The sequence below is a fragment of the Equus quagga genome, chromosome 13 (genome assembly GCF_021613505.1).
Source record: "Equus quagga isolate Etosha38 chromosome 13, UCLA_HA_Equagga_1.0, whole genome shotgun sequence".
Classification (NCBI taxonomy): domain Eukaryota; kingdom Metazoa; phylum Chordata; class Mammalia; order Perissodactyla; family Equidae; genus Equus; species Equus quagga.
Window position 1 is genome coordinate 99,226,998 of NC_060279.1, and position 26,731 is coordinate 99,253,728.

At 39.5% G+C, this 26,731-nt stretch overlaps 1 protein-coding gene across 1 annotated transcript in view; it reads right to left on the reverse strand.

Moving 5' to 3' along the window:
- Positions 1-24,228, reverse strand: part of LOC124249935 (zinc finger protein 573-like) — a 50,406-nt gene extending 26,178 nt beyond the window's left edge. The window contains 4 exon segments of the mRNA XM_046681525.1: positions 2,549-2,613; positions 10,348-10,543; positions 19,170-19,252; positions 24,214-24,228. The gene's annotated coding sequence lies outside the window, so the exon portion shown is untranslated.
- Between the last annotated feature and the right edge of the window lie 2,503 nt (positions 24,229-26,731).

The window sequence follows — 26,731 nt, forward strand, 5'->3', positions numbered from 1 at the left end:
CTTACAGTAATGGCCAGAAACCAACCAATGCCACAATCCTATGAATTCCCAAGTTATGTCACCTGAATCTCTCTAGCAGCCTTTACTATATACTGACTTACACTTATTCCTATTTATTGTTTATGCTGCTTGACGAATTGTTAGCATTTAAAAGTAACAGCTAAGAATTTTTAGTCAATGAATCACTCCAAACGCTAACATCACAGGGTCAGACATATTGCAAGCCCTTAAAATGTCTGATTTTTTATGTGAAGCTCAACTATTAGAAATTTATCCTAGGGTCCAGCCCTGTGGCCAAGTGGTCAAGTTCACGCGCTCTGTTTGGGCAGCCCGGGGTTCACCGGTTTGGATCCTGGGCACAGACCTACACAACGCTCTTCAAGCCATGCTCTGGCAGCATCCCACATAGCAGAACTAGAAGGACTTACAAGTAGGATAAACAACTATGTACTGAGGCTTTGGGGAGGGGAAAAAAAAGAGAGAGGAAGATTGGCAACGGATGTTAGTTCAAGGCCAATCTTCCTCACCAAAAAAAGAGAAATTTATCCTAAAGAACAAAAACAGAGGTACACAAGTTATATGCAGAAGAATACTTTTCAGTGAATTTTTGATAAAAAGCTGGAAACATGTCTATCAGTAGACATGTTAAAAGAATTATGGTGTAACATATACTGGAATATTACGCTATTATCAATAATTATGATATTGATCCACACAAACAATGAAGAAAAAGCATTTGTGATGAATTATTGAGTGAGCCAGGTAGGTTTTAAAAATAACCAATATTTGGGAGGTGTAATGAATACAGACTCTGTGGTCACACTTTTAGGACATGACTTTCAGATTTAAGCTCTAGTGGTTAATAACGTCAGTGCCTTGAAGTCTCACTGGCAAACTGGGAAAGACTACGGCCTAGCATATAAGATGGTCGGAAGATTAAGCAAAATAATCCATATAAAATACCTAATAAAGGGGCTGGCCCCGTGGCCAAGTGGTTAAGTTCGCGCGCTCCGCTGCAGGTGGCCCAGTGTTTCGTTGGTTCGAATCCTGGGCGCAGACATGACACTGCTCATCAAACCACGCTGAGGCGGCGTCCCACATACCACAACTAGAAGGACCCACAACGAAGAATATACAACTATGTACCGGGGGGGTTTGGGGAGAAAAAGGAAAAAATAAAATCTTTAAAAAAATAAATAAAATAAAAAATAAAATACCTAATAAAATAATTGCTATATGTAAGTTAGCGGTTACTTTTTGAAGTGAAGAAGCTTACATGTTCCTTAATTTACTATTTTAAAAGAAACACAGTTCTGCTAATTCCATTTATTCTTACAATAAAATTTGAGTTTCTCTGGCCTGCATTCTTATAATGCTAACTAAAAAATGTCAAAGCTGGGCTTTAAGCATGTAATTCTCCTCAACCAACAATATTAGCAAAAAAGATTCTCAAACACTTAAGGAGAAAACGTGCCCTTCCCCTGCCCCAAGCAGGTAGAGAAACCACCTCATCACCCTACAGGAGCTCAGAGAATCTAATCTGATCAGGTGCCAAATTGAGAAATGTAACAAGAGTCTAAATACTGTTTTTTGGTACAACATGGAGACATACGACCATCCGTAACTTTTACTATCTGTTCCACGTTTCTGTTAATATAAATCTGTCATTGGAATTGTTGTTCATACAACAGATACTTGGAATCACTCAGACATCAGAGATCATTTCTATATTCTGTGAAATGACGTTAAATCTCTTTTTAAAAAATCAAATTCTAAAATGCTATCTGAGTTGATAATCTCGTTTCCTGGTAATTAATTTTAACAGCCAAATCTATGCTCCTAAAAGGTGAAAATACTCAGAAGGCTTTTCAAGTCAGAAGGGGATCATGGGCCTTCTTTCTTCTCTTTACATGTACAGAGGTATAATGAAACCCATGGATTCCTTTTTAAATTAAGAATTGGAGGGCCAGCCCTGTGGCCGAGTGGTTAAGTTCGTGCGCTCCGCTTCAGCAGCCCAGGGTTTCGCCAGTTCAAATCCTGAGTGCGGACATGGCACCACTCATCAGGTCATGCTGAGGCGGCGTCCCACATGCCACAACTGGAAGGACCCACAACTAAAAATACACAACTATGTACTGGGGGGCTTTGGGAGAAAAAGGAAAAATAAAATCTTAAAATAAAAGAAAAGAATTAGAAATTCTCTGTCACCTTGTATAATCAAATATGGTGATTTTATATTGCAGAATCAAGATCAAAAATATATGCTCACAGATAACTGGAAAAATCTCCACCAAAACATAATTAGTGATTAATGGTGTGTGTGTGGGGGGGGGGCAGTAATTTTATTTTTCTTGTTCAATTAGTTCTTTAGGTTACTGGACTCTCCAGCAACAGCCAGATATAATTCCTACCTGGAAATATAGCATTGATATTATCCAAAATACTTTTTAAAATAAAAATATGAGGAGACTCTTTCTACTCGTTAAGTAAACTATGAACTCTAGCTCAGAATTGGAAAAACAACGTCATTGAAATAAATTTCACCTACCATTTCTTGGACATCCTTGAGTAATATCATCAGTAGAATTCAAAAGTTTCACTACCAAGATTTTTCTGTGAATGAACATAATCCGGGTAATGTGAAATGAGCAGATTGAAAGAATGTGTAAAAAGCAGACAGAAAAGAGTTTCGTACATAGTAGATTCTCCATAAAAGTAGATACAGACGTCTCTTTCACAAAAGTATAATTAAAATATCGTTTTGGACACAAACCTTGCAAAATGTCTTACACGACCCTACATTGTTAAATGAGATTCATATATAGTTTTAAAAATGCCTTTGAGTAGTACTTTTCATAGCTACAAATATTACTTCACATTACATTAAGTATTTTTCCTTCTTATGGAGAATCTTTATAAGCATGTTATTTTTCCCATGTGTGTACGTATGTAGTATGCAATGGGATTTACTCAGCCTTCTGTAATCTTGAACACTCACTTTATACGGATTGTCTCCAATATTACCACTTTGTTTCCAAACTATGGTTCTGAATCTGTTTGGTCATATTCACCTTTGATAACTAGGAAATACACAACACTTCTGAATATGATTTCAAATGATTTGTGGGTCCCTGGAAGCTCCTAAGAGCATCAAAGGACTGAAGATTAAGAACCATTGTTCTTGGGGCTGGCCCTGTGGCCGAGTGGTTAAGTTCGCGCGCTCCGTTGCAGGCGGCTCAGTATTTCGTTCGTTCGAATCCTGGGCGCGGACATGGCACTGCTCATCAAACCACGCTGAGGCAGCGTCCCACATGCCACAACTAGAAGGACCCACAACAAAGAATATACAACTATGTACCAGGGGGCTTTGGGGAGAAAAAATAAAATCTTAAAAAAAAAGAACCATTGTTCTTAACCTGTTGAGCCTGTGGATAATTTTCTCACCCTGCAAATAATCATCAATCAGATTCATATTTCTGTTACTACTGAACCTTGAAGGAGAATTGCCCAGAATCATGACATAACAACAGTGAATATTTATTGAGTCTCCTATGTTCCAGGCTGTGTTGTCACGAGCCTTACATTTTCCTCCTTGTTATTTCCTATGAAGTAGGTACCATTATAAAGAACATCGGAGAGCTGTGGAACACCGAAGCTGCATAAATAAACACACTGCCTAAGGTCATGTAGCTAGGAAGTGGCAGAGCCAAGATTCAAACCAAATATGGGATATCCAGGGCCCCTTCTCTTCATTATCACACCACACTGCCTCTCACAATCCACACAGTGACGTGCCTGAAAAAACCCAGGCTGCCAGACCACAAACAACACCTGACCTTTACTACTAGTTCTAACTTAGAGTTCACCTGAACATACTCCACCCCGTGTTGACACGGACCTCTACCCTCAAATACCCAATTACAGTCCCACTTCCAGAAGCCTCACAAAGAAGATGCCTTTGTCATTTGTTGACAATCAGGCCTCGGGAGAACACCAAAGACACCTGGTGTGTGATTCCACATAAACCCAAGCTGCCTTGCCTAATCACCGCCTAACATAAAGACTAACTGCACGATTCGAATGAACTGCCAGTCAAGTATGTGAATATTACTTGGAGAGGAGAGAGAAAATAAGATCCATTGTAAAGGATTTATCTCAATGACTTTTGTCATGAACTGAGATAGAAGGCCTAAGATAAGTGTCTACCTAGGACACTTCAGGCAAAGAAAATCAAATAAAAATTTTGTGAACAAGGAAACCTACCTGAAGCTTGATTTTTCGACATCGACAATATTTCTTAACTTTCACTATTTTTGTAATGCAATGATCCTTTCCTCCTTCTTGGGTTCCTTCTTTGAGAGAATGGCAGGAATGCAGGAGTGAGTCATGATCTCATATACAAAACCAGGAAATCGGAGGAGGGGCTGAAATCCGTGTTTGAGTTCACGTCTGGTGCCTGGGGTCAGAGGTGCAGGAATGTTGTGGTTCTGAGCCCAGTGGCTGCCCCCACAGCACTCCAAGGAAAGGCCTTCCATCACGGTAACTCGGGTGGCCTCCCCATGTCTTTCCAGGAGCCTGGCTTAAGAGGCACCTTGGGGCTCTAAAACTTCCTACTGCAAGCTGAGGTGTGCGCTTTCTTGCTGGAAACCTCCATGCTAGTGCTCAAAATGTGACCTCTCTTGGGGCCATGTCTTTGTTGCAGCCTCACATGGTTGTGAGGTGACAGGATAGAGGAACTAGCACATGGACCAAGAGCCACTGGTCACAGTGACACGCACGGAGCCCAGCCATCCACGCTCACACAAAGGCGCCTGGAACAGGCTCCCTACAGACACGGATTTTTCCCAGACAGACGGCCATAGATGTATCTATTGATTCGAAAAACTCATTATTTAATATGCCAAAAACTGGAATTTCCCTGTGCCTCTGGGGGACAGGTCTTTGGCAGATTTTGAAACTTCAAGCCCAGGAGGTTCTTTCATGGTTCACCAAGGACGATATTGTGCAATACGAAGACAGACTTTTCAAAGATGTTGTCAGGGCTTAACTGCATGCAGTTTAAAATGTGCGAGGCAATGATCTTAAACTTTCTCTTTCTGAAACATACTTAAGCCTTCCATCAACACAATGACCTGCATTCTATTATTATTTCTATTTTTCAGAGGTTAAATAACCTGCCCCATATCATACATCTCTGCTAAGCTATGAATCCGTTTTTCCAACTAAGACCAGGAGACCACAGCCTGACTCTTAATTCTCACTATGCATCTAGAGCTGCTCAAACGTCCCTGGGCAAATAGCAATAACACTAGGAGGTAGGTGCTGTTTCTATGTCATTTCAAAGATAAGAAAACTGAAGCTCAGGAGTGTTAATTGAAGTATCTAAAGTCCCTCAAATACTAAGTGAGCACAGCTGGGAATAAAATACTATCTTCCTAACTGCGGATACGTGGTGAGGGTGGTCGATACAAGGATCCAATAACAACCACATGTCAGGTGTTTCACAGATATCCTCTTCTTAAATTTTCAAGAGGCCCTTAGAACATGGGTATCCTTTTCTCAAATTTGGAGGTGAAAATTGAAATGAAAGGGCTTCAATAAATTCATCAAGATCTAACCAATATTTAAGGACAGATACAGATTGGAACCTAGGGGTCGGTAAATTCAAGGCATGGTATCACAGCCAGTTCTCACTCTACCTCCTCATTCAAGAGAACTCAAATATCTGCCATTATCAACGCAAACTTTTCTTTTGAGGCAGACTAGCTCTGAGCTAACGTCTCCTGCCAATCCTCCTCTTTTTGCTGAGGAAGACTGGCCCTGAGCTAACATCCGTGCCCATCTTCCTCTACTTTATATGAGGGACGCCTGCAACAGCATGGCTTGCCAAGCGGTGCCATGTCCACACCCAGGATTCGAACCGATGAACCCCAGGCCGCTAAAGCGGACGTGCGCACTTAACCGCTGCGCCACAGGCTGGCCCCTAGGCAAACTTTTAATTTATCCTTTGTTTATAAAAATGCCTCTCTTGGGCCAGCCCCGTGGCTGAGTGGTTAAGTTTGCGCGCTCCTCTTCGGCAGCCCAGGGTTTCGCCGGTTCGGATCCTGGGCGCGGACATGGCACCACTCATCAAGCCATGCTGAGGTGGTGTCCCACATGCCACAACTAGAAGGACCCACAACTAAAAATATACAACTATGTCCCAGGGGGGTTTGAGGAGAAAAAGGAAAAATAAAATCTTTAAAAAAAAAAATGCCTTCGAAGAATAAGGCTTCTCCCCCAACCTTAAACACTGTCTCCACAACCCTCTTCCACTGAATAGAGCCCCGTGAAGGCAGGAATTTAGTCTCTTCCACAACCATGTTCCCATCACCTAGAATAGTGCCTGTCGTGTATTAGGTTCTCATTAATTAATTAGAGCTGAAGGAATTAGTCCTGTGATTTTCCCTTCACTTGTTAACTATCCTTCTTGCCTCCTGGCCCTCCAAGTCTTTGCATCTGGAACCTGCTCTGAGTCCTCTCTCTCTTATACTCAGAGCCTGAGCAGCTCAGGTCACAAAGTCTTTGTTACTGCACAAAAATTCCTACTCCTTGGTTTAATGATTCAGATAGATAACAGCTATGGTCTGATGATAAGTGTGATGGAATTTCTGGCTGAATCTTCACTCAAGGAAGAAGCTGATTAAATTATTGCATTTTTAAAAAATGCAGTCATTCCTCTGTCATTGGTAGGTATTGACTACCTAGCACCTCCCCATCCATCAAATCCCATTCTGCCCTCCCTTCTTACACAGCACAGTCGCTCATTATAACCACTCTTTTGCTCACACCCTCATCTCCACGCTCCTCTCTGCTCCACATTTGCTTAAAGATCACCACCGTGGTTAAATCCAACTCTTTTCCACTCCACACTTGCGCTTACACAACTGACAGTCAAGAAAAACATATGCAGACTGGACTCACGTTAAAATCACGGCCATAAAGCAGAAGCGGAACATTAACACTGCTCAGCATTCCTATTTTCTATTTTCCTAATCATTTCCTTTTCTCACTCAGACTACCAATGTAGGAGAATGTCCTGGCTGACAGTGAAACCACATGATGTTAGAAATGTAGGTCTCAACAGGATAAAGATGCTAAAGTAAAAGCATTGTGACCTCACAACCTTAAAAGAGTAGTTACATCAGCTGCAAAACAGAACAAAATCATTCCATTTGCAATAACATGGATGGACCTTGAGGGAATTATGTTAAGTGAAATAAGCCAGCTAGAGAAGGATAATCTGTGTATGACTCCACTCATATGAAGAATTTAAAAATGTGGACTAAGAGAATAGTTTAGTGGATACCAGGGGAAAGGTGGGGTGGGGGGTGGGCACAAAGGGTGAAGTGGTGCACCTACAACATGAATGACAAACATTAATGTACAACTGAAATTTCGCAAGATCGTAACCTATCATTAACTCAATAAAAAAAAAAAGAGTAAGTTACAGCATTGTCTCAAAAATCTCTCAACAACAGCAACGAAATAGATTTTTTTTGCCCATCAGTGACTTTCAACTGTAACCCCTACACCCATGTTTTCATCCATAAGACCTGCAAGTCTCGGAGAGTATTTGATTCAATGACTTAAGAAAGGAAAAAAATACATGTCAAGAACAAGGGTTGTCCACTCTGGCCTGTGGGTCAAATCCTGCAGACACTCGGTTTTTGTCAGTAAAGTTTCAGTGCAGCACAGCCAGGTGGTAATCCGTTCCTGTCTGTGTCCTCTGGCTGCTTTCATGCTCCCAGAGCAGAGCCGAATAGATGTAATAGGTCATACGACCCACAGGCTGAAAGTATTTACTGTCTAGCCCTTTACAGTACAAGTCTGCCAATCAACATGACCTATCTCTGGTGATACTGACTTTTACCACACGGTTAAGGTGGTGTCTACAGATTTCCTCAATGTCAAGCACTACTTTTCATTTTCTATACTCTATTCTTTGGTGTCAAGTCGCTAATTCCAGTCTATACTCATGGGGAGGGGAATTAAACTCCACACATAAATTATGTGGAATTGTTCTCTACGGAAATTTGTTCTGCCTCTGTTAGTTTTATTCAGTCATGCGTTTGTACATAGGTATGGATTCATGGGGATGCATTTATCTGAGGGTTACAAGCCAGTAGCAGCATTATTTTGTTGCTCAAGTTGCTCCAGCTCTGGCCCTTGGGCACTGTTTCAGATCGGCCTCCGTATCCTCAGTATCCTGCTGTTCTTCGGAGAGCACTTCCTGTCTGACACTATGAGGTGTGCCAGGCTCATCTTATATGTACTCTGCCTCAGTCCTAGAATCAGCCATTTCTCCAAGGAGCCTTGGTTCCTTTTATTGGAGAACGGTATTTAGAAAACAAAATCTGGGTGCTGGATGTGCCCATTGATGCTGAGGTCACTGTTTCTAGTCCCTCTCAACAGACAAAGCTGGGAAATCTATGTATGGATTTGAGTCCATATACACACCTATCTATATTTCTATTTGTCTATAACATGAGTTCATACTGATAACTCCAGTCCAGCACCTGAAGTTGCATTCTAGCCATCCCCATGGACAGTGAGAATCAAAGTTCCCTTATGCTTTATTTGTTCAACACACAGAAAGTAGTTTCAGAATTGCAAACCCATATCCTGTAAGAGCCAAATTTACCAAGTAGAGTTCTGTGTTTAATTAGTTTTTTTTTTCTGATGATTAGCCCTGAGCTAACATCTTTGCCAGTCTTCCTCCACTTTATTTTATTTTATTTTATTTTATTTATTTATTTTGAGGAAGATCAGCCCTGAGCTAACATCTGTGGCCAATCCTCCTCTTTTTGCTGAGGAAGACTGGCCCTGAGCTAACATCCATGCCCATCTTCCTCTACTTTATATGTAGAACGCCTACCACAGCATGGCTTGCCAAGCGGTGCCATGTCTACACCCGGGATCCAAACCGGTGAACCCCGGGCCACCAAAGGGAACATGCGCACTTAACTGCTGCACCACCGGGCCGGCCCCCTTCCTCCACTTTATATGTGGGTTACTGTCATAGCATGGCTGACAAGTGGTGTAGGTCCACACCTGGGATCTGAACCCATGAACCTGGGCCGCTGAAGTGGAGTATACCAAACTTAACCATTATGCCACAGGTCTGGCCCCTATTTATAGTACTTTTAGATTTACAGTATCCACTCGAAACACTATTTTCCACAGTGACTTAGGTCAACTCCTTTTCCCCACCCACTGTAGGGAGGAATATGTCATACATGGGTAATGCTGGTAGATACTTATGTTCAAGTCTGTATTCCATCCTGGGATCCCTGACATGCAGGTTGGTTTTTCGTTTGTTTGTTTTTTAATTTACAAACAGTAAAGTTCACTGCATGTGATATATAGTTCTGTGGGTTTTGAAAAGTCCATAGAATCATGAATCTACTACTTGAGTAACATTCAGAACAGTACAATAAAAATTCTCTTGTGCATCCCCTTTGTAGTCAACCATTCCTCCCCTCTCAACAGTAGGAATTAATGAGTCAAAAAGGAAGGTAGCCCGGACGACAGAAAACAGAATTCTGGCCAGAAGCTGGTTTTATATCCTTGCTTTTATTCCAGAAAGTACCCAAAGGAGCTAGCTGTAAATAATGGGCAGGAAATCAAGATAATACTTACAAGAGTTATAGGTTTAGAAAATTCTAAGAAAAAAAGGGAGCAAACAAGGCTATTCTAAGTTGGGGTAAAGACACCCAATCCTAAAAATAGGAAAGGAGAAATCCCATAGTATGAAAGGCAGCAGGTTCACTGACTTACTCTGTTAGCTGTCTTTTGTTGGAAGCAATGAAACACTTCATGCTAGCTTAGTCTCAAACGATATATTGTTTCAAGAACTGGGATTTACAAGGGATGGGGTCCCCTTGGCCCTCATGGGCTTCAAGAGTCAGGAGACTCTGTCTTTCACATGCTGCTCTGGGTCTGCTTTCTCCTGTGTCAGCTTCATTCTCAGACTGTGTGACAGCCCAACAAGCTATCTTGTGCTTTCCTCGTCCTTGAAATGAGAAATAGGTGATGATCGTTTCCTGGGAGCTCCCAGGAAAATAATAGAGAGGACTCCCACTGGCCTAGCTTGTGTCTTAGGCTTATCCCTGAACCCATTACTGTGACAAGGAACATAGGGTCCTCAACTTGATAGCCTCTTCCCCCATGGTGGGGAGAGGTGGAGAATTGGGCAAGAATTGAAGAACTGTCCCCACTAAGAGAGTGGTGAGAGGCCCATAATGAATTGAAAAGACACCTAGCCAATCAGGAGTAACAAGACAACAGCTGGACGTACCTCATTACCTGTTAAAAGGAGGAAAACTGGAGCCAGCCCTGCTGGCCTAGCGGTTAAAGTTCGGCGTGCTTCGCTTCAGCGGCACAGGTTCGTTTCCCAGGTGAGAACCACACCAGTCGTCTGCCAGCAGCCATGCTGTGGCGGTGGCTCACGTAGAAGAACTAGAAGGACTTATGAGTAGAATATACAGCTATGTACTGGGGCCTTGGGGAGAAAAAAAAAAAAAAGGAGTTTAATGCTTAATGTGAGTAAGAAACATGTTTTTCTCAGCTGTTGGTCCAGTAGTAATATGGTGTTTAACAATGAATGAAACAATATACTAACGTAATTTGTGAACATTTTCTTTATTAATTACCATATAACCATACGAGGTAAGTATTTTTGTTGTATTTATATGTAAACAAACGGAGGCCTAGAGAGTTTGAGTAACTTGCCCTGTTTTCACTGCCAGTAAGTCAAAGAGTTGTGCTTGTACACATTCTAGCCATGATCTTAAGGAAATACTCAAAGGCCTTCCATACATTTAATATTTTCATCCTTTCTCTTAAACATAAAAGGTGTCTCAGATCTTCTGTGCCTTCTTTCCCCATCTGTCTGCATCTTGTACTTTCTCTACCACTGTCTGTGTCTAGGACTGTCTGCCCAATTCTCTCAACTGTTCTTCAAACACACAGGTGCTGAGAGCATCGTACCCAAACTTTCCTTGACTACAGCCTCGTGGCTGGTGTTGGATGAACATCAACCAATTATAGTCAGTTTCTATGTTTCCTGTTTCCTTTTTCATTAACTCATGCAGGAGACTATTTATCAAATCTTATTTTTTAGTTACAAAGGGTAAAATTTTTAAAACCCAACAGTAGAAAAGTATATAAATCAAAATAAGAAATTCCCTCTTTTTTTTTTTTTTTTTTTGCTGAGGAAGATTTGCCCTGAGCTAACGTCTGTACCAATCTTCCTCTATAATTTTTGTACATGGGTTGCTGCCACAGCATGGCTGACGAGTGGTATAGGTCTGCTCCTGGGATCCGAACCTGCGAACCTGGGTCACCAAAGTGGAGCACACAGAACTTAACCACTATGCCATGGGGCCAGCCCCAGAAATTACTTGTTTTAAATCTTCTACTCTCAAGAAGTGATCATTTAAAAATCTTCATTCATAACCTACAGTCCTTTCTAATGCATACATACTTTATAAATGATATATGTATAAACACACAAAATCCTATATAATACAAGTATTGTATATATTACATAGCAAATATTATGTGCCATTTATTATATATGTGATTTATAATATGTCACTTAGGTATTATAAATAAAAAATAAATCATCCTGTTCTTGCCTTAAGCTGAAGGTATAATGAGAAAATTCTCAATAGTTCACCAAATAGTATTGAAAAACAATGTATGTATTTTTTCAACTACACAATCACAGCAATGCTTCCTGAAAGTTCTCTTTCTTCATCTGCCTCTCTAAAGCCTCCCCAAAGAGAATGCAGGCGGCCCCCACTTCTCCTGCCTCAGCCTCTCTCCCTCACTCAAATCCCACTTCTACCACTTCTTCAGTCTCTTTTCTCTTATTCCCTTTTTTTTCTCTTATTCCCTCTTTTTTTAATGTTATAAATCAACTTAGCCTTCCCATAAAACTCTGGGTTCTTCTGAAGACTGTCGTGAACAGCACGTCCAGCACGGCCAGGCATGGGGGAACGAGTGACTGTGCTCTATGTATCACATCTCTCTTTCTCACACGGTCACACACACACAGCCACACGCATACTTATCTTTTCCATTCTGGGGTCAAATTTTACATACAATTTTTTAAATGGCTTATTTTCTTTCATAATATAAGAAAGAAACATTTGATAATTGTAAATTTATCTGGCATGAAGCAATCCCTCTAAACTCGTCAGTTCTAATAAACTGTCTCTGAAGTTTGTTTCATTATATAGATAATCATGTCTCCAGAGCACCACAGATTTATTTATTTTCTTCCTATCTTTAAAAAATCTATCTACTTGCCTTTCCTCTTAGGTTTTCAGGACCTTCGGAATGACTGAGTTTAACTGTGTTAAATGGTAGCGGTTCTATGGGAACCTCTGGTCAAGCTCCTTCTCTGAATGCTTCTGCGTTTAGTATGATGTTGCTGTCACTTGTGGGTATACAATTTTCCCAAGTTTATGTTCTCTTCTATGATGTTTCCCCTCAAAATTCAATTGTGAAAAGAGAATGAGAACCCAAGCCATAGATTGGGAGAAAACATTTGCAACAGACACTGTTATCCAAAATATACAAAGAATTCCTAAAACCCAACAATAAGAAAATGAACAACTTGACTAAAAAATGGGCAAAAGACCTGAACAGACAGCCCCCCCAAAGAACATATACAGATAGTAAATAACATATGAAAAGATGCTTATGTCATAGGGAAATGCAAATTAAACCAACAATGAGATGCCCCTACAGGCCTATCAGAACGGCCAAAATCCAGAACACTGACAACACCAAGTGCTGATGAGGACGTGGAGCAACAGGAACTCTCATCACTGCCGGTGGGAATGCAAAATGGTACAGATGCTTTGGAAGAGTTTGGAGGTTTCTTACAAAACTAAATCTACTCTTACCATATGATCCAGTCATCATACTCATTCGTATTTATGCAAATAAGCTGAAAACTTCTGTCCACACCAAACCCTGCACACAACTGTTTATAATAGCTTTATTAATACTTGCCAAAACTTGGCAACAACCAAGATGTCCTACAGTGGGTGAACGGATAAAGTATGGTACATCAGACACTGGAATACTACTCAGTACTAAAAAGCAATGAGCTTTCAAATCATGAAAAGACATGGAGGAAACTTAAAAGCATTTACTAAGTGAAAGAAGCCAATCTGAAAAGGCTACATACTGATGATTCCAACTATCTGTCATCCTGAAAAAGGCAAAACTAGGGAGATGGTAAAAAGATCAGTGGTTGCTAGGGGTTATGGGAGAGAGAGGGATGAACAGGTGGAGCACACAGGATTCTTAGGGCAGTGAAACTACTTTGTATGATACCACAATGGTGGATCCATGTTGTTATACATTTATCCAAACCCACAGACTGTGCAACACCGAGAGTGAACCCTAATGTAAACTATGGACTTTGGGTGATGATGATGTGTCAGTGTAGATTCATCAGTTGTAGCAGATGTATCACTTTAGTGTGGAATGTTGATAGTATGGAAGATATGTGGATGTGGAAGCAGGGAGTGTATGAGAACTCAGTATTTTTTTTTCCCCTCAATTTTGCTGTAAACCTCAAACTGCTCTGAAAAATAAAATCTATTTAAAAGGAAAAGAAATTCAATTATGTTCCATATTAAGATCACTCTTCCACCTTTCTTTTTCATTCATATTTCTCAGTGTATATTTTCCGATTTTAACAGAACATTCATGATTGTGTCTCTTTAGGCCATATAATTTCAAACTTTGTAAAAACACCCAGTGTCTTTTAGCTATTGTTATCCATAAATTTTGTTATTTTTATATTAAGCTTATTTCTACCATTTAATTTCATATTTCACTGCATTTTCTTTTTTGCTCCTTCTAGCTTTCCGTTACCTGAACCAAGTTTTCTCCTGCTGGTTTAAATGTTATATAGTCTAGCATATTTTCTCCAAGTATTTTAACATGTGCTCAGTTCCTTTGGCCTCTAGCATCCTCATGAGCATGTTGATAATGTCTAGAGAATTAGTTCTGAATTATTAAAACATACTTTTTATTTTATCTTTTGTCTTTCCTCTTTTTAGACATTAAACAATATTCTCACTCCTACATCTCTTGCCCGAATTTGTTCTTTGCAGAGAACTTCCTCCAAGATGATTTACAAAGTGAATTTCTATAGGCAAACTGAGAAAAGTTGGCTTGACATAGTTTTAATTCATCCTCAATTAAAGAACAGTCTGGCTGGATATAGGATTCTAGATCCTATGATTGTTTTCTACAGTATTTACCTATATTACTTCATTACGTTCTTGCATCCATAATGCTTGTTGAGGAATCTGAGGTACACCTGATATGTGGATCTACACATTTCTCTGGCAGCTTTTAGAATTGTTTTCGGCTGTGATGTTTTCATGTTTTTGTAGTTTATTATGGCATATTTAGGTATATTTTTCTTTATGTGGCATTTCATGTCTGTTTATTTTGTCCTAGGAAATCAATGCCCTGTTTAACTACCCTGCCACTAATGCATACTTTCCTAATGTGCACTTGAATGTTTAATTGATTCAGGGGAAATTTTCATCATTCCTCAAATATTTCGTACTCTTTCTTGTTCTTCTCCTAATTCTGGGACTACTATTTTCTAGATACCAGTACTTTTGTCCTCCATTTCTGTACAGTTTTATTTTCTACCTTCAGTCTCCTTCTTCTTTCCTGTTGCTTTCTGTGAAAGTCCCTCAAGTCTACGTTCCAGCCCACCAGGCCATTCGTTGGCTCTATCATTCCTGCTGCTGTGACAACTGTTGTGTTTTTTATTGGAACTCATGTTTTATATCCCTAACGTATCTACCAGGCCTTTTGATGATTTCTTACTCCTGATACAAATTAATACCTACCCTTATCCTAAGTATGTTCATTATGCCTATTTTAAATTATTGGTCTTTATATATCAATAATTCTGCCTCAAGTGTTATATGTGGTTTCATTGCATTGTCCTCCTCAGGTGTCTGGTTACTAAGGAACCCTTAATCCCATGAATATGCCAGCTACCTTGTCACTAATGCATACTTAGGAAGACCAAAAGCTGCTCTCTACTTTGTGTCCTCTTGGTGAGTGAAAGCAGAGGGGAGGGAAGTAGCCCCAGGGCAGACAGCCTCCAGCACCACCACAGTGGGTCCCCCCTCTGGTGACATTCATTCAGGTAATTCCTCTGGTACTGTAAACTGAGGATCAGCAATTTTTTTCATAAAAGGCCAGATAATAAATATTTTTGCAACTACTTAACACTGCTGCTGTGGCTGGGAAGCAGCCACTGACAATATACAAATGAATGGGCGTGGCTGTGTTCCACTCAAACTTTATTCTATTATTGGTTTAAATTAATATATAAAAAGAAGCTCTGAGAGATCTCTTTAAGTTGTGTGTGCCAGGTGTAAGAATTTTGGAGGGGAAGTGATGAAAAAGTGAATTTTTAAAATTTCTTTAAAAGAGGATTAAATGTATAAAGTAAAAATAATAACAGTGCATAGTATAATGTATAGTATAGACAGAAGTGAAATGTATGATAAAAAATAATCCAAAAGAAAGGAGGGAGAAAGGTAAATATACTGTTGAGTGTTCTTTTATAATGTTAGGTAATACAACATTATTTGAGGATGGATTGTGATAAACTAAACAAAATATATACTGGAAACAGAATAATCACAAAAAATAAAATAAAGGGGTATATCTAGTAAGTCAAAGTGGAAATGCAAAAAAAATTTCCAATTTAAGACAAGGCAAAAAGTGGGAAAGGAAACAAGCAACAGATAGACAGACAGAAAACAAGGTACCAATGGTACATACAAACATAAATACCTAGATATGTGGTTATTGGACCAGCATTAGAAAGACCTGTGAACTTGACAGAACTGCAGATTCATGGGCTCCACCAAAAATATGGGGATGGGATGCAGAAAAGTATGGTTTAACAAGCTCTCCAGGTGACTTTTACAGATGTCAAAGTTTTAGAACCACTGACACATAATTATGTCAACTGTAAATTGTCTAATGATTACAATTAAAAGAGATGGTCAGGCTACCTTTAGGGAAAAAAAAGGACAGTACTACACATTATCTGCAAGAAGCTCATTTTAAATATATATAAGAAAGATAGGTCAAAAGTAAACGGATAGACAAGAGAATATCATGGAAACACTAATCCAAAGAAAGCAGTACTGGCAATGATGATATCAGACAAAGTAGATTTCAAAACAAGAAATATTACCAGAGTAAGAAAGTCATTTCATAATGATAAGGTATCCAGTTGCTCAGCCCACATTCACAAGTGTGAATGTACTGAATAACAGCTTCAAAACAGGAAACAAACTAACAGAAGTGAAGAGTAATAGGAAAATCCCAAATTTATAGTCAGGAGACTTCAACACCCTTCTCTCAGTAAATAGACAGCAAATCAGTAACGATAAAGAAGACAACACTATCAAATAGGCCTACTTGACATTACAGAAAACTCCACCCAACAACAGCAGAATACCTATTCTTTTAAGAGTATATGAATACTCACCAGGAAAGACCATATGTTGAGAAATAAAACTCATAAATTTAGAAATATCCAATCACACAGAGTATGTTTTTAGACCACAACGGAATTATTAAAAAATGTTTGGAAATTAGGCAATATATATTTATACAACCCATGAGTGAAAGAAGAAATGTCAAATGGAATTTAAAATATGTTGACCTGAATAATAATGAACAGAGAACATGTCAAGATTTGTGACATTCAGTTAAAAAAAGATTTTAGAGAGAATGGCTAAAATTCAAAAGACTGATAATAAGAAGGGTGGAAAGATGTGGAATCATTGGAACTGTCATAAATTAATAGTGGGAATATAAAACAGTTTTAAAAATTGGAAAATAGCTTGGCAATTCATTCTAAAGTCAAACATACAACTACCATACTACCTAGCAATTTCACACCTAGGTGTTTACCTAAGAGAAATAAACACTTAGACCCATTCAAAGACTCTCATGGAAATGTTCATAGCAGCTTTATTCATAATAGCCCCGAACTGGAACAACCCAAATGTCTCTTGACAGGAGAAAAGATAAATAAATTAAGATATGTCCATTTAATGTAATACTACTCAACTATATATTGGATTGAACTTATACATGCAACATGGATGAATCCCAAAATAATTATGCCGAGTGGAAGAAACAAGACAAAAAGAATACATACTGTTTGATTACATTTATATACACTTTGAGAAAGTGCAAACTAATTTTTCGTAACAGAAAGCAGACAGTGGTTGCCTGGAGGCAGAGTCGGAGGGGGCAAGGAGGGCTGGGAGGAGGGGGGATTACAAAGGCTTTGGGGGGTGATGGATTTGTTCAGTATCTTGATTGTAGTGATGGTTTCATGCATGTGCGCATGCACATTTCAGAATGAAACCATTAGTAACTACATGTGGGGATGGATGTTTACTAGACTTGACTGTGATTAGTTCACAATATAAACAAATATGGAGTCATTATGTGGTACACCCGAAACTAATATAATGTTACATGTCAATTATATCACAATAAAAAAATGAATCTGAGTGTACACTTTAAATATGTGCTGTGTACTTCACGTCAATAAAGATGTTATTAATGACATGGTATTTTGGTTTGAAATAAAGGTAGATACAATACATATGACACCTGTAACTAAGAGGATAGGGGCTATAAATGGACCTACACATTGCAAGGTTCTTATACTTTATGTGTAAGAGTAGAGTTCAATATTAACCCTTAAGTAGACAATGGATAGGTAAGAATATGTACTGGGGGGATTTGGGGAGAAAAACCAGAAAGAAAAAAAGAAAAAAGAAAGATTGGCAACAGTTGTTAGCTCAGGTGCCAGTCTTTAAAAAAAAAAAGGAACAAAAAGAAAATATATTATAATACAGACAGTGACCACTAAAAATGGTCACAAAGTATAGCAAAAAAGCAAATTAAAATGGAATTAAATAAATATTTAATTGACCCAAGAGAAGACAAAATAGAGAAACAGGGGAACAAAAGCCAGATGGAAAAAAAACAGAAAATAATAAAAAGGATGACTTTAATTTAACTGTATCAATAAATACATTAAATGTAAATGGACTAAACACTCCAATTGAAATAAAGATACTGTCACAAGGGATAGAAAGTCTCTTGTTTTTCTACAAGAGAGTTTGATAAAACTAAGGAATGTCTTCAATCCTCAAGTTCTTTATGTTAAATCCTATCATACATAGTTTTCTTATTTTAACAAATATTTTGAATAGCTGCATAGCACTCAAACTTACAGTTATAACAGAATTAATCATCTTTAGATGATTAGGTTTCTATACATTAGGTTGGACAACATTTCTAAGGTCTTTTCCATTCTTCATCTCTGTAACTTAAACTACTTATGTTTTTATTCTCTTTTATGGCCATCAACAATCCCTCACCAAACACTTTTCTGGTTCCTGGTTTAGAGAACACTAATGTATGATGACCCGGAATTATATCTAAGTCATTCAATGTCAGCATATCCTAGTCAATAATAAAAGATTCATTGTATTTATCATTCAGAAATTCCTTCCCAAGAACCATGATCCATATATTACAAGCCCCAGTTCATATTGCTGTTCAGTTCTAAAAGCCTCACAAAGCATTACTTCTCAACCTACATTAAGGCAGAGACCATTCATTATCACAATTTAACACATGTACCTAGAAAACTCATGTCTGGGAGAATGTGAGTCTTTCCACGTTTGGCCAAATGGGATCTTCATCTCTAAGTCATCCAACTACAGTTCTGACATGGGAAGCTCAAATCATTCCTTTACAGGACTTAATTTCTTCCTTCTTCCTTCATATAAATTGGGTACATGGGAGATAATTAATAATCTGATCAGTGAATACAGAAACACTGCTTAGAGGAGACTGGGCCACATAAGGAGGACTCCGGGTTGTTCGAAACCATCGTTCACTGGTACAGGAGGAACTTGAAGCTGATAATCCCATGGGGTTCTCTTGGGTAGGAATCTTCAGAGCAATTAACGAAAACATTTCACTGACATTATTTCAATGAGAAGGAAACACCAACTTACGTATGCCATGGTTGTACACCTGCAAAAACTGATCAGTCCTCCTTGGGATTCCTCTACTGGAGAAGAACACAGAGAATCCAGAACTGGGAAAAGAAGAGAGACAGTGAGAGCATGCATGATTTAGTGTTACCATGAAACAAATTAAGCATTTTGTTCCTCCATTCCATTTTACATAATACCTCGTACTGTATGAACACACAATTCCAAAAGACTAGAAGGATTTTAGAGAAGTCCAAACTTTTCCCTCAAACCCCAGGAAACACAAACTCTTCAGCAGACAGTTTTCTGGCCAGTCCTCCATTTTGAGGAAGCTGCTCTGCACCTTTGATTAGCCTGCTCAGTCCTGCCCTGAACAGGTCCTCCTCCCTCCATTCCCACCCTCCAGGACTGAAAAGGAGCCACGCCATCCAAACCCCACCTTGCTTCATAGAAATGTAGTATATGCACACAAGGGAATACTATGAGGCCATAAAAGTGAAGGTTATTTTGCTACAAGCTATGACGTGGATGAACCTGAAGACATTATGCTAAGTGAAATAAGCTAGTCACAAAAGGACAAATATTGTACGATTCCTTTTATATGAGGTTCTTGGAGTAGTCAAATTCAGAGAGACAAAAGTGGATGCCAGTGAATGGGGAGTTAGTATTTAACGGGCACAGAGCTCCAGTTGGGGAAGATGAAAAAGTTCTGGAGATGGATGGCCATGATGTTTGCACAACAATGTGAATGTACTTAATCCAACGGAACTGTACACTTAAAAATGGTTAAAATGTCAAGTTCTATGATATACATATAGTTTACCACACTAAAAAAAAGGATGAAGTACTCACACATTTTATAACGTGGATGAAACTTGAAAACATCATACTAAGTGAAAGAAGCCAGACACACATATTGCATGATTCCATGTGTATGGAATTTTGAGAATGAGCAAATCCATAGAGACAGAAGGTCGATTAGTGGTTTCATGAGTATAGGAGAAGAAGAGAATAGGAAGCGACAGTTAAGGAGTATAGGGTTTCTTTTTAAGGTGATGAAATGTTTTGGAATTAGATAGTGGTGCCAATTGTACTACCTTGTGACTATATTAAAAACCACGGAGTTGTACACTTTAAAAAGTCAATTTTATGTTGGTGAATTATATCTCAATAAAAATGTACAACATAAATTCTTTACCATCACAGTGCTTTCATAGGTCAGCATAATTTGATCATAACCTGATAGTGGTGGCGACAGTCAGAATGACATCGCTCCCTAAAAGATCCCAAGTCACATTACTTGGCCTTTGATGCATTTATTCCTATTCAGGACTTACTTATTAGAAGGAGCCTAAAAGTAGCAAGTATGTTGGCCAGCCCCAGTGGCCTAGCGGTTAAGTTTGGCGCACTTCACTTCTGCGGCCTGCGCCCAGTTTCCGGGCACGGACCTTATACCGCTTTGTTAGTGGCCATGTTATGCTGGTGGCCCACATACTGAAAAACAGAGGAAGATTGCCATGGATGTTAGCTCAGGGCGAATTCTCCCCAGCCAAAAAAAAAGTAGCAATTGTGTCATTTGAGTCTTTTTATCACCCCAAATACTAAGACTGTATGGTCTGGCATATAAGCCCTTACTAAAAGTCTAGTTGTTTGACCCTAAATTCTACTCCTAAGAATTTGTATTAGTTAAATATCTATAGAAAGACAAAAAAAAATGCATGTACAAGGATGTTCAAAACAATTTTTGATAACCACAAATTAGAAACATAAAAATCTAACAGTAGGTAACAGGTTAATTAATTTGGTTCTGCTATGACAGCATGTACACCATTATCGATCAGGATGATACTGGTCCAGGCTTTAAATAAGTATACATAATGTGGGAATGGTATCCTGCTGAAATTTGAGATACAGAGTCTGTTATCAGATATTTTAAATGTGAAACTGTGTCCGTAGAGTTCATGACATCTTAGTGCCTTGGTTTTTCATCAGTAAAATCAAGACTATAAAGAATACCTCCTGGGGCCGGCCCCGTGGCCCAGTGGTTAAGTTTGTGCGCTCTGCTTCAGTGGCCCAGGGTTTCACCAATTCGAATCCTGGGTGCGGACATGGCACCACTCATCAAGCCATGCTGAGGCAGTGTCCCACATGCCACAACCAGAAGGACCCACAACTAAAAATGTACACAACTATGTACCGGGGGGCTTTGGGAGAAAAGGAAAGAAAACAAAAACAACGGGGCTGGCCCCGTGGCCGAGTGGTTAAGTTCGCGCGCTCTGCTGCAGGCGGCCCAGTGTTTCATTAGTTCGAATCCTGGGAGCAGACATGGCACTGCTCATCAAACCACGCTGAGGCAGCGTCCCATATGCCACAACTAGAAGGATCCACAACCAAGAATATACAACTAGGTACCGGGGGGCTTTGGGGAGAAAAAGGAAAAAAATAAAATCTTTAAAAAAAAACAAAAAACAAGAACACCTCCTAAGTATGAATATCTTGGAGAAAGATAACCTATATAAAAATTTAATAGTATGTTGTAATACTGTATTAATATGCTAGCATTGTTATAGAACATTTCATGTTCCCGAATTGATTATTGTCCCCTAATTTCTTTTATAAGAAACAATTCTGCTATCTCCTTTTTAGAGTAAAATTGTGTTTCTCAGCCCTGCTCTTATAACATTCAGCAAAAAAAAATTGAGGACTTCAGTTTGAGAATGCGTTTATTAATAAGACATTAAGACTTAGAGGAAAGAGGAGGAGGAAACTTCCCTTCTCCCAACAGCAGCAGCAAAAAAGAAAGACACTTTTTCTAATCATAACTTGCTCAAGGAATCTGATCTGATCAAGTGTCTCATAAAGTGAGAACATTAAAAAGTTCAATACCCTTAATCTGTGAAAGAAAGAAATGTGAATAAATACAATTATTCTTTTTTTTTCTTTTATTGCAATCCATGCTTGGACATGTTATTTGGAAGACACCTAAAAATCAGCATTATTGCAAAGTTTTATAAAACTAACCTTAAATCTCTTTAAAAATCTAATTCTGCAAGATTGTCTTATTTGATATTTGCTACCCTGGTAATTGATTTTTAATAGTACTTCTATCATCTTTAGGTGTAAATATCTGGAAGGTTTTTTAAACGAACTTGTCACTTTCCTCTTCTCCTCACGTGCACAAATATATAACGAAATGCATGGGTTCCTTTTGCAAACTCAGAGCTATTCCTGTTTCTTTATGGTTTGACTCTCATATTCAACTAATGTGATCCTACTTGTCAAAAACAAAACAACACATATACTCAATGGAAATCAATGAAAAAATATTAATAGCGTATCTGTGGCTGGCGGGAATAAGAATATTTTATATTTCTTTATCATAAGTTCCTTAGGATACTGCATTTTTTTTGCAACAAGCCTTCATGAATGCCATTACCAGAATATACATTTCAAAATATTTCAAAAGACATTTCAACATATGACAAACATATTTGAAAATATTATAGAGAAAAAATACTATAGAACAGGTGTTTATTCTTGTATTTATGAAGCCTGAACCCTATGCGTAAAATGGGAAAACACTACAAGGGAAACAAATTGCACCCACAGCCCTTGAATATCCTTTAGTTACAGCACCCCAATCAATATAAACACTTGCATTGCCAAGATTCTATTGCGAACACAATACAGGTGTGTGGCACTTACAGACTGCATCAGAGAATGTATGAAAGGTAGAAGAGTATTTGGTACACAACAGATGCTCAATAAATGTAGCCACATCACTACCCTTCTTCAATAAACAATTAAAATATTATTTTAGATGCAATCCTTGCAAAACTTCTCACAACATGACCTTCTTAGGTGGGATTCATATATAATTTAAATTTTTCTGGGTATTACTGTTGATAAATATGAATATTGCTGAACAGTACATACTGCACATTTTCCTTCTCAGGTCTAACCCTGTATAAAGATAATCTTATTAGCTGCATAATATTCAACCATACGGATTAATCATTTACTTAAACATTTCCATAATCCTGAACACTAATTTTTCATATCACAAACAGGAAAATTGTTGTCCTTGATTTTAGACGAAAGGATCTAAATCTTTTTGGGTTCTGTTTACAATGAAAGAATACACAGGAGGATATGAATTATATGCCCAATGAATATGAGAATGTTAACGAGATTCACCCCAGTGGCACCCAACATCCACTGGAAAGAAAGCAGATCACCGTTAGGGCGTTTCAGAGGAAGGAAAGTATGCCCTAAACCCAATTAATTGTATGAAACCAAAAACCAACTACCCCAAACACTGATTTTTGGATGTAAACCAAGTCTTTCCCTTCATGAGGGTCCTTCCTTTGGGAATGGCAGGACGGGGTGGGGAGTCACAGAACGCCAGGCTTTTCTTGGAGCACAGAATGAGTTCGTTATACAACATTCTCCAGGTCTACACCCGTCCTGCTCACACACATCATCAACAAGTGGAAAACAGGACAGAGCCTGGACTATGTATATGCGTTTACAGCAAGTTCCTGGGGTCAGAGCGTTGGGAACGCCGAGGTTCTGAGACACGTAGCTGCCCCTCAAAGTTCCCCAAAAGAGAACTTCCCAGGTGTTCCCAGCCTCCGACTTCCACCCTGCGGTCGTTTCTCGGCGGCATCTGCGAGTAGCTGTGAGAAGACGGAGGAATCCGCAGGAAACCTGGAGCCACAGCAATCGCCGCCCAGGTAAGCGACATGCAACCAAGTCCCCGTCCCCCCAGCACAGCCACGCACCTGTCACAGCCTCACAACCGCCCCAGGGGCACGCAGTCTCTCTCCCGCATACACACACTCCCACACACCCCCGTCCGTCCCCGCGGACACACATCCCGCTGCTCTGCCCTTCAGGCCCGAATTCCCGGAGCGACTGGCCGTCCATACTACGGGCTTCCCCGACCTGGGGCTGCCTCCACCACCCCTGTCGGTTCAGGTCGGGCTCCGGGTCAACTGGGTCGCCCAGAGTCCAGCCTGCGAGCATCCCGCGCCTATCACATCCCAAAACGACTTCAACTCACCTTGCAAAGCGCGAGAACCGCGGGAAAACGGAAGGGAAGCCGAAGATCCGGTGGGAGCGCTGCCCTCTGGGAAATGTAGTTCGAGCCTGACCCTCCGCGGGCGCCTCGGTGTCAGAAAAGCAGCCCGGCGCCCCGACGTCTAGACCGCAATGCGCCGCGAGAACCGCCCAGGGCAGGCACCCCGGGGTTCCGGTCGCTCCATCGGGAGGGCGGCACGCCAGGGCTGGGAGCCCCGGCGGGGACCTGAGCCGAGGGGCCGTGCGCGTGTCCTGGGGGCCAGAGGAGGCCACGCGGCCCAGCAGGCTGAGCCAGGCGATGCGACCCCGCGGCCCGAGCCCCCGGCCTCGCGGGCAGAGCCCGCGCGGGACTCCGGCTCGTGTCCTCGCGGTGACTGCAGCCTAGTGACTTTGATACCTCCAGGAATGGGCTCGTTTATTCAATAAATCGCGTTAACTACATTTAACAACGGTGTGTAGGAGTGAAGTAATATTAACTTAATATTTCGCATTACGATATATTCAACATGGGCTGAGTCATTAAATGTAAGGGTGATCTAGCGAAAATCTTGTTTATGGTTCGTAATACTGATTTAGGGATACATTTTCCCAAGTATAACCAAAGAGAGAAATGTTATAAAATATTAAGATTTGACTGGATAATTATTTGTAATCATCCTAATCACCTGATTGGCAATTAATTAATAAAAGTAAACCGTAGACAAAAATTCGATACTTATTTTTAACATATATAATGAGTACGCAGTTAATAATCTTAATTCAAATTTTTCTCAATAAGATAATAGTAATCTAAGTGGAAAAGGGACAATGATCATAAATTTCCTGTTTACAACTCTAGAAATGTAAATTACCAGCATATATATCAGTGTCACAGTCACTTGACCTTTTAGGAATTCATCATACTCTCCGTAATGAGCAACCTATAAAATGTTGGTCACACTCCTTTTTTCTCCTTAATACTCCTGAATCTACAGGTGCTTTTTAATACTTCCCTTTTTTTCATAATTACTTTCTGTAGATTCATTTTCCTCACTTAAGACATCAAGTATATTTTCTTTACACTTTTTTATAGGTCACCCCAGTCTCTTCGTTAGCATCATTGAAGAATTCCATGCATATGATGATAATATAATAAATTATCAATGAGGTTTCTCTTCAGCTCTGTACATTATTCAAGCTAAATCCTGCATTTAGTAATAAGCCGTGAGATCCATGATGTTTTGGTGAGGTTAAACAGAAAGAAGGAAACGAAGTTTGAATCTTCTCTTTCAGTATTCAAATATAAGATATGGGGAAGCCAGCAAATAATTTGAAAGGACCAGACCCATGATTGGGCATAGTGAGGATTTTGTGTTCCCTGAAGACTAGTTGATGTTGCTTTATCATGTGGAGGAAAGAACATATCGTAAAAGGAAGCAAGAGGATTAGAGTCTGTATGGTCCTTGAGAAGTGGCTCTGTGCCCCGACCATACCACCGGGCTGTGTGCTTGAAATACCAAGTAAAATGAAAATATCTATGCCCCACAAACTTTCATGTAGGATGATGTAGGAATCTAGAGCCCCCTTTTGTACCCCTGCCACACTTAAACATCTTGACATGGGACAGAATTACAGAGAAGGAAAGGCTAGGGGAATTAACATTATGATCACCACCACACACATCCCAGGAGGCTCAGGTGAAATATTTGATAATATTAACTGTCAACAAGAGTGTGAAGTCATGGGAATTATACATTGTGGGACTGTCAATGACTTGGGAAAATGGCAGTATCTGGTAAAGTTGAAGATATTAAACGTACCTTCCCTTCTAACATTTCCACTCCTTGGTTTATACACTACATAAATGCATGTTAACTATGACCTGCATACACACACAAGAATGTAACAGCATAATTTTTTTTGTAATTACCAAAAATGGAAACAACTCAAATGTCTACCAACAATAAAAGAGATAAACAAATAGTATATTAATAGAAGGGGATAACTCAGAACACTGAACATGAATTTTAAGTACTTTATATTGAGTGAAAGAAGCCAGATGCAACAGAATACATACCGAATTTCTCTAATTATGCAGGGGAAAAAACAGGCAAAATTAGATACTTTAGGTATGTAAAAATATGTAATAAATGCATAAAGACAAGCAAGAAAGTGCTCCCAATAATAACAAGGATGTTGTTGGTCACCACTGGGGGGATGGAGTTTAGCATCAGTGGGGACACACAGAGGACTTCTGGGAGTGGGTAGTGCTGTATTTCTTTACCTGTTTAGGAGTCAGGCAGGTGTTTATTGAATAACAACTCATTTACATTGTATCCATATTTTGTATTTGTATGTTTCACAATAAAATGCAATAGAGGAAAGGAGTGAGAAAGGAAACATTTTTCTACTCATCAGTTTCCAAGGTAATTAAAAAAAATTTTTTTTTGGAGAGGAAGACTGACCCAGATCTTGCTCTGTTTGCTTGAGGAAGATTGTGGCTGAGCTAACATCTGTGCCAA